This window comes from Peromyscus maniculatus, chromosome 16 (assembly GCF_049852395.1).
Source record: "Peromyscus maniculatus bairdii isolate BWxNUB_F1_BW_parent chromosome 16, HU_Pman_BW_mat_3.1, whole genome shotgun sequence".
NCBI classification, from domain to species: domain Eukaryota; kingdom Metazoa; phylum Chordata; class Mammalia; order Rodentia; family Cricetidae; genus Peromyscus; species Peromyscus maniculatus.
In genome coordinates this window covers 64,757,806-64,765,789 of record NC_134867.1, presented here as the reverse complement: position 1 = coordinate 64,765,789, position 7,984 = coordinate 64,757,806, and the positions used below count along the sequence as shown (strand labels likewise).

General features: G+C 50.5%; 1 long non-coding RNA gene across 1 annotated transcript; it reads right to left on the bottom strand.

Moving 5' to 3' along the window:
• Window positions 1-691: 691 nt before the first annotated feature.
• Window positions 692-7,648, bottom strand: LOC121823296 (uncharacterized). Its single transcript, XR_006064712.2, has 2 exons — window positions 6,680-7,648; window positions 692-3,100 (listed from the first exon to the last, which is right to left on the bottom strand). It is a non-coding gene; the product is annotated as an uncharacterized LOC121823296 (long non-coding RNA).
• Window positions 7,649-7,984: the final 336 nt, after the last annotated feature.

Genomic DNA, 7,984 nt, shown 5'->3' with positions numbered 1-7,984 from the left:
TTTGTTCCTGTTGACCTGAGGTCCACACCGCTGAAAGAATCCCAAAGCTCTTTTCCCCCACCAGTGGGACACTGTTTTTAGATAATAATGATGATGATGATGATGATGATGATGATGATACAATGTAACAGCATGCCTGAGTGCCTTATGCAGTCTGAGGCTTTCCCCAAGCCAATCTGTGCCAAATGCTTCCCTTCGCTGCTTCACCGCTGTCCAGCACGCTCAGAGCTCCCACCCCACCGCCCCTACTCCTGGGAAGCGAGCTCAGCTCCTCCACCCCTCCTGTTTTCACATCCCCACTGCAGGAGCAGAAGATTCCAGTGAGATAAGCTAACAGAATACAGCAAAAAGAGTAATGTGTGCAAAAAAGAAATCGATGAATTGTTGGCATAGAAGAGAGAGGAGTTCAGGCTGATGGAATACAAATAGAGTTAATAAAATCATAGAAGGAATTTCCCAAATCAAGGAAAAAGCTGGCTATATGTAAGTCATCTTTCTCTTCTCTTGTCCCTCAAAGCCAGGCTTACCCAAAGCAAAACCCACTCTCCAATATCTACATTTTGGGGTGTTACATACGGGAATCAGAAACGTGGACACACGGGAATCAGAAGCGGCCGCACCCTGAAAAACAGGGCAAGGGAACCCCAGTCCACACTTCTGCTGTCCCAGGAGCAAATTAGAGATCAGCAAACATAATGGATTGTTTTTATTTGAATTTCAGCAATTTCGCAGCATCCCAAAGGAACCCAGTCAGTGACTGCTGAACTTCTTGCCTCTCCTCAAAGCTCGCTTTCACTTTTCAGGCCCCCACCCTTCATTTCCCCATTTATCCCACGGAGGGATTTCATGTTTGGGGGGATGTGGGCTTCCCTGTCAGCTTTCACGATTGGATTGACTTCATCCTCTGTAGCTGGTTAAACCACAATGACTCGGGCTTTTGACATTAACTCCGTCGCTCCACGTGTGTTTAGGAACACGAGGACAGAATGCATGGCCCTAGCAGCCCATGCTAGCTGCAGTTCAGACTTCAGGGCCCTCCCTTCAGGACCCGGCAGGCTTCACGGGGGCCTCCTCTGCATTTTCACATTCGCCGGCCTTGAAATTTTAGCAGGATAGCCTCTCCGCTGGGCTTTTGAAATATCTTTTCTTGAATCAAGTTAATCTTTTGTGCGGTCTTGTTTGCCTCGCATCCCCACATCCTTGGCGGCTGAAGGCAGCATTGTTCCAGCGAGCCTGAGTGGATGCCCGCCTCACCCCCCGCCCCGTCCCCTCCCTCCCCTCCCGCAGGTGGAAGAAGCTGCCTCCTCCCTCCGACCAGACCTTCTGTGGTGGAGGGGTAGGCTCATTAAGGCTTTTCCCAGGCCACACCACAAAAGATGGCTGGGAAAACAAAAGTGAGATGCTGGATCCCGCTGCATGCCTTTGTGGCTCTGCTGAGGCAAGACTCGCAGAGAGACGTGGATTCCATCCATTGAATGTGGAGTCATGGGAGGGGCCGCCCCGAGGGGAGGGGCTTGAGATGTTCAAGGCCATTCAGTCAGCAGGGCCCCGCGGTCCTTAGTGCTTACGCGATGCCGGGTGAAACAATTTTCCCTGGGATCGTCAAGGAAAGAAAGCAAGAATTTAATCTCTCGGGACAGCAATACAAAAGAAAGCAGAGGAATGTCACCCTCTCAAAGGTGTCCCGAGTGTGTGTAAAATCAGGAAGCCACACCTCAGTCTGCAGACCGGCTGCCGCTAGGCCTTTATCTCATGAGATCCTCACCGGAGCTTTCTCTTGATCCCCATATTGCAAATTAGAGCTGGCGGGCTGACAGTCGGGCAGTCTAGTCCTCGGCACTCAGCCAACCCTTGTTCAGTCTGCGTCTTTCCTCCCTGGGCGCCTGGTGTCCAAAATCTTCTGTTTATCTCTGACCTGTGTCATTCACAGAACCAGGCATGCTGCTGCGAGCGAGGACAGAGACAAAATGGGAAAATTTTGCCTTTTTGAAGTTCTGTGTCCGTGGTACTGTCTCGTAAAGATGGGCTTGGTTTCGGTTCTAAGAACTTATTGGGAGGCCATCTTCCTTTTGACCATGAAGATGGTCCAGCTTCTAACCCAGCACCCTGGGTGTTCCAGACGCACCCCTCCTCAAATATCGGAATCTCTTGGTGCCGCTCCTTCTAGATCTTAAAGTCTGGACACGTCCATGAAGGGTGTGCACCAGCACATATGTGTATGTCTGTTAGCTCACACACAGGCGCCCACACCCGCGCGTGTGTTTGTGGTGAGGATGGCTGTCTGTCTGTACATCCACTTAGGAAAGGCGCATCTTAAAGATGCTGACCAACACAGTTCACACACTCGTCTATTCGTCCGCTTAGTACTTATTTAGTTCGGCAATTTCTCCGAGCAGTGCTGGTGTCTGTGCTCTTCTTTCTTTGTCTTATTAGCTTTCTGCTCAGGTGTGTGCTTCTATAAACTTTATTTTTCAAGTTTTACATGGCTTGAACGCAGCACCACAATGGATTGTTTGTTGCTGTTGCAGCCACACAGCCTACAGCTTTGTGAGATGACTTGATAGCTATCATAGATTTTTCTAAGGGCAATTTCTTGAATCTTCCGTCAATATTATCAGGTCGTTTGCAAAGATAGATGGATTTTTCTTCTCCCTGAGCCCCACCCTGTCTGCTTCCCCAAGGCTCTTGAGATGATCTCAATGCCCGGTGCACGCTGGGCAAGTACTGCAGCAGAGCTACGTGACCAGCCCACAGTGTGTGCTGTTCATCTCTTTTATAGGTCGGGTTCTCTGGGCCACGCACACAGTGGTCACGATGCACCCTCCCTCATTTAGACTTACAAAACGTCCAGTCCTTGGTGTGGATATCATATTAGACGATCTTATCCTGGCTGTGCCTTACCACCTGAAGTTTCTCTTGTCTCTGGTCTCTAGTTATCACTGAGTCATGATCATACATGTGTTTTTCAGCTGCTGCTGGGATGACCCAGCCTTCTCTTCCCTCTATCATTACAACGGATTTTCTTAGTGGGTTTTTATGCGTCAGACCATCGTCGCAGGTCCAGAGTAAGTCAACTGACCACGGTATGACTTTTCTCAGACTGTGTGAGAAATTGCAGAAAGAAAGGCCAGGTTAGCACATTTCCCCATAGTTCCCCAGGCCAAAGTGGACGCAAGGGTGTTTGGAGTGAGAATGCCAACTTGTCTCTGGCGGTGGTGGGTGACGGCTCAGAGTCCCAGGTTCCTTACTGTGTACTAGATGCTGTGTAATATGGGAGTTGATATTGGTAATTAAGATTGAAATAAATACACACACACACACACACACACACACACACACACACACACACTTGCTTCAGCCAGATTATAAGGTAGTGGGATTACATGACAAGATACAGCCATTGAAACTGCTGAGCTTTGTGAATTTATTGCTATTCAATAAGTTCAGACTCCATGGAAAGACACAAGTTTGTTTATTGGCATTGCGTGCTCCTGACAGGCAGCAAGAGGGATTCCACAGGGGCATGGAGGGGATGGAGACTATGGGATGGTTAGTGCCAGGAGTGTCTAGAGTCACCAGAAGTTGGGGGGACACACATGATTCTCCCTTATTGTTTCCAGGTGTGCAGCCCAACCAGCACCCAGATTTCTGTCCAACAAAATTGTTATGGGCCTCTGGGGCCCTGAGAAAAGCGTCCTTCTGTTCTGTCCGCCCACCCTAGAGGTGCTTCGCGGTGTAGCTGTCGGACCTCACACACTTGTGACTTGTCCTTTGACTGTCTAGCGATATAAGTGTGCTATTTAGCTCCCAAGTAATTGGGATTACTTAGGGTTTTGTTACAGATTTCAAATTTAGTTCCCATGTGTCTGTTTGGTGCCAAGTGTCTAACCCATGGCTTTGCACATTCTGGGAAATTGCTCTACCACAGAGCATCCCTCCAGTCCAAGGAAGCACCCTGTGTGATCTTAGTTAGGCCTGCCTGGTCAATGAGGCCAGAGTGTGGCCTGTTTTGAGCCATGTTCCATGAGCATCTGGAAATAATTAAAGCCTGTACTGCTGCTGGGTTTAGCAAACTGCAAATGTCCCCTAGGTCAGGTTGGTCTGTGGTATTTCAAGACTCCTCTCTCTCAGTTAATGTTCTCCCTGGCACAGATGGGAAGGAGATGTGGAGTGTATGATGAGACTGTGGGTTTATCTCTTTTCTCTCTTGTTGGTCTTTATTTATGAACGCTGGAGCTGTTACTGGGCTCATCTGGCTATAAGCAGTAAGTGGCCACACCCAGGCCTCTCCGCGCCCACCCCACCTCCCATGCCGCTGAATTTAACTTATTTAAGTTTAGAGTGCCAGCTCAATATCACATATTTATTTACAGGACTCACAGATGGCTGCTCACACACAGCAGTCAGACAGAGTAGAGACAGCCTCACCCCCAGGAGGCACTCGCTGGTCCAGCGACAGCAGGTGAATGCCGGGGCTTGGTTCGTAGTAGGTACTTATGGTCCTTTCTTACCTAGGCAATGCCACAGTAAGTGTGGGTGTGTGCGGCTTCGGGATGTCTAGGGTACTCTGCATCATCTCAGACATCCGACACAGAGCTCTGGCTCTTCTCAGCTGCTCCTTATCACATGACCCAGCACCAGCCAGCCAACCTTCAGGCCTTCCCTGGGATAAAGTGACTTCGTCTCCAGTCTCAGCCTTGAGAGAACTGAGTGGGTTAACACTTGGCAAGCGCTGGGGGGAAATGGGTGTGCCGTCACGTCAGTCACTAAGGAAGTGTGCACGTTTCCAGACTCATTGAACCAACACACCCTGTTTATAACCATCGTGGGAGACTAGCGCCACTCGGGACATTTTTTTTGTTTTTTAAGCTGGGAGTCACAAAGAGACTGGGGTTTGGAGCTGAACTCTCCATCTTTGGGTGTTTTATTTTCGGGTGGGTAATTATTCATTGAATAATCATTCTGTGCGTGGGTGGTCAGTTTCCTTCTGCGCTTAAGTCCAACAATAGTTTGAGTGTGAAATCCTAACATCCCTATTCTTTCCCTCGAAGTCTTTATAATCACTGCTTCTAAATTTAGTGTGGCAACTGGGACTTCCATGTGGGGCTGAATCTCCTGCCTCTGCAGGCTTCCCTCCTCATCAGAGGGCTCAGTAGTTTCTTCCGCCTCCTGCCTGGGGAGGGAGGGGGAGAATGGTCTTGAACGCATTACTCGGGCTTGTCTCCCACTGATGTCCCCCAGTCTCTGTGAAGACTGTCTTTCCTTGACTCAGGGCCGTTCTCCCCCAGTGCAAAATCAGCCCTTCACTGGTCGTGCTGTCTGAGTCCATGGCTGAAACTCCGCGTTGTGAGAAGTCACCGGAGACTGACTGGCATGAGATCACGGGCGGGCGGGTGTTGTGGCTCGGGGTGGGGGTGGAGGTGGGGGTGGGGCAGCCTGGGGCTGCAAGGGCGTGACCTCACTGCCTGCATCTGTGGTACTATCAGCAGTCACTGTGGCTGATTCATCCTCTCTTTGATGGAGATTTGTTTGTTTTAATTCTTGGAGAGAAGGTTGCGTTATGTGGCCGGGCTCTGCAGAGTTCAGCATCCCCAGGCCTTAGCCTCTTGAGTGCTTAGGTTACAGTCAGATGCCTCAAACCTGACTAATAGATACAGCGTTTGAGAGCCGTGAGTGGAAATAAAATGTCCTTAAGACCCAGTCTCAGGGCCCGGCTCACCTCCACCCTGTAGAGTTGACCGAAGTCACTGAGGAAGGGACAGGAGACAAAAGATGGGGGAGAAGTCATGCCCCGTCGCTTGGCCGAAGTGGTGGCTTGGGGAGGGAGGGTCAGGGTCAGGCTGAGCCAGCCCACTGATGTGCCAGTCAACAGTGGGTTCCCTGACTCTTTACCTCTTTCTTCCCACCATTATACACCATGATTTGATCCAGTAATATCACTATGACCTATGACTAACTTCATTAATAACAAAAGGTGCAAAACTCACTTTTCAACCCCAGGCAGAGTCTGAAGAAATAGGTTCTGTCCTGGCTGCCGAGGAACCGGAGCAGGCACAAGGCAGGGTGTACTGAACCTGCCCAGAGCCGGATAGGCGATTCTCACCTGCTCCCACTGGCAACACCCGTGGGTTCATAACACTGTCAAAACCACACTCTTCATGCCAAGTCGGCATAGTCCCTTAACACCAACGAGGCAGCCACACGTGTGATGCCAGCCGAGGTTGCCAAACCGAGACAGAGTGTGAGTAAGGTATATGCTGGCCTCTTAAGACTTCAGGATTGAAGGTTAATATGATCTGCCATCCGTAAGTTTATAGTGACCGAGGATCAAAGTGGCCATGTTCTGACATATCAGGTTACATAAAATGTTGCTTTATAATTAATTTAAACTGTTGCCTCTTAATCTGTGGTCGTACCTCCTAGCAGCAGTGGGTGCAATGTGCTCAGGGCAGGGCTGCTCTGGACACTCCCCCGCTGCTTAGGTTCACACAGTTCACCGGGCCACTGAGTTCTTGTTGGAGCAGCAATTCTTTCTGCTGCTTTTATCTGCTTGGCCTTTAACTGTGTTTTTATCTTCTTCTGTTTTCACAATGATGCATTAACAAAATCCTTTGTTTATTAAGTGCAAAGAGGAAATGATACGGTGAAGAGAGAGAGAGAGTTAAAAAAGCAGCCCTACCTGGTCTTGGGCAGACTTTGGTAGTAATGTTGTCTGTCCCTCTGTCCCTCTGTCCCCCAACACTAGCCGACAGCCGCTGCAGCCCCTCCACAGTGCCCATCAGGGAAGACTTTCCAGCGAGTGCCATGGCTGAGACACTTAGCCTCTGTCGGGTGAGGCTACATCCTGCTGACCAACCAGCCGTGTGAGGAAGTCTCACAGGAGCTTGGTAAGCAAATCAGGTGACAGCTGGGAGTCACAGTGGATATGCCCATGTCTCCCCAAGAGCTCAGCTTCAGCAGCTTCCCATCTCTCCTTGCTTCGCAAGGAAACACACATCTGCAATGACATGTCATAGTGCCACCTTGTGGCCATCCCAGTTACCAGCACCAGCCACCTCCAGATGGTCCCTCTGCCTGACAGTAGTCACCCAGCGGCTGAAGCAGGTTCTGGGAGATGTCTCCGTGGTTCTTTCGTCCAGTCTAGGGTGAGAGCTTCTGGCCCTGAACTGCATCCTAAGCCCCTCACCTTGTCCTTAAAAGGCCACAGGTGACCCCCGACAGCCATCTGCTTCAGACGGCGCCAAGCCAGGATGTGCTAAGCGTGAATTTCTGTTTCCAAAGACTAAGTGACAAAGTTTTCAGAGCCTTTAACAAGGTTACGAAGTTCAGAAAGCTTCAGAAGCAAAATTAGTCCCTGGATGTGACCAAATCAAGACAAGGCCACGGTGTGCCTTCTGGCCTCTGCCTGGGGCTTTATCAATCCCTCTTTGGCTTTGTCGGGCCCTTTGTCCTGTGGGATGAGGTTCAATTATCTCCCAGCTTTACAAGTAACTTTGAAAGAGGCCACAGACCGGTCATTGTCAATTTGGAGATGCATTCAGAGGGAGAGGAAGACCCAGGAAGCAGAGGGCATTGACCATGGCCCACTCCCCACGGCTCTGCCTGGTGAGGCCCGGACTTGAGCCCACCTCCTCAGCTGCCACCTCTGCTTTCTATCACAAAGACTCTTGAATTTTAAAAACAGTCTTAACGCTTACTCCACCGTCAATGGAAACACCCCAAGGCCAGCAAGGACCTTGGGGAAGTATGCCATCCCTTTGCCTTGTTGCTTCGCTATGATCACCCAGCCTCTCACCCTCCCCTCGGGCTCTCTCTCAAGGCCCTGCCAGCTCTGCCCAGCAGATGAGCACACCACCTGGCTTTGCTGAGGGAGAGTGGTCACACCAAGCAAGGCCTGGGCTTCCTCTCATGCGCCCCTCCCCGTCTCTAGCACCTCCTGCTTCCACCCTGGTCCACCTGAGATGTGTCCGCACCTCCTCCTTGT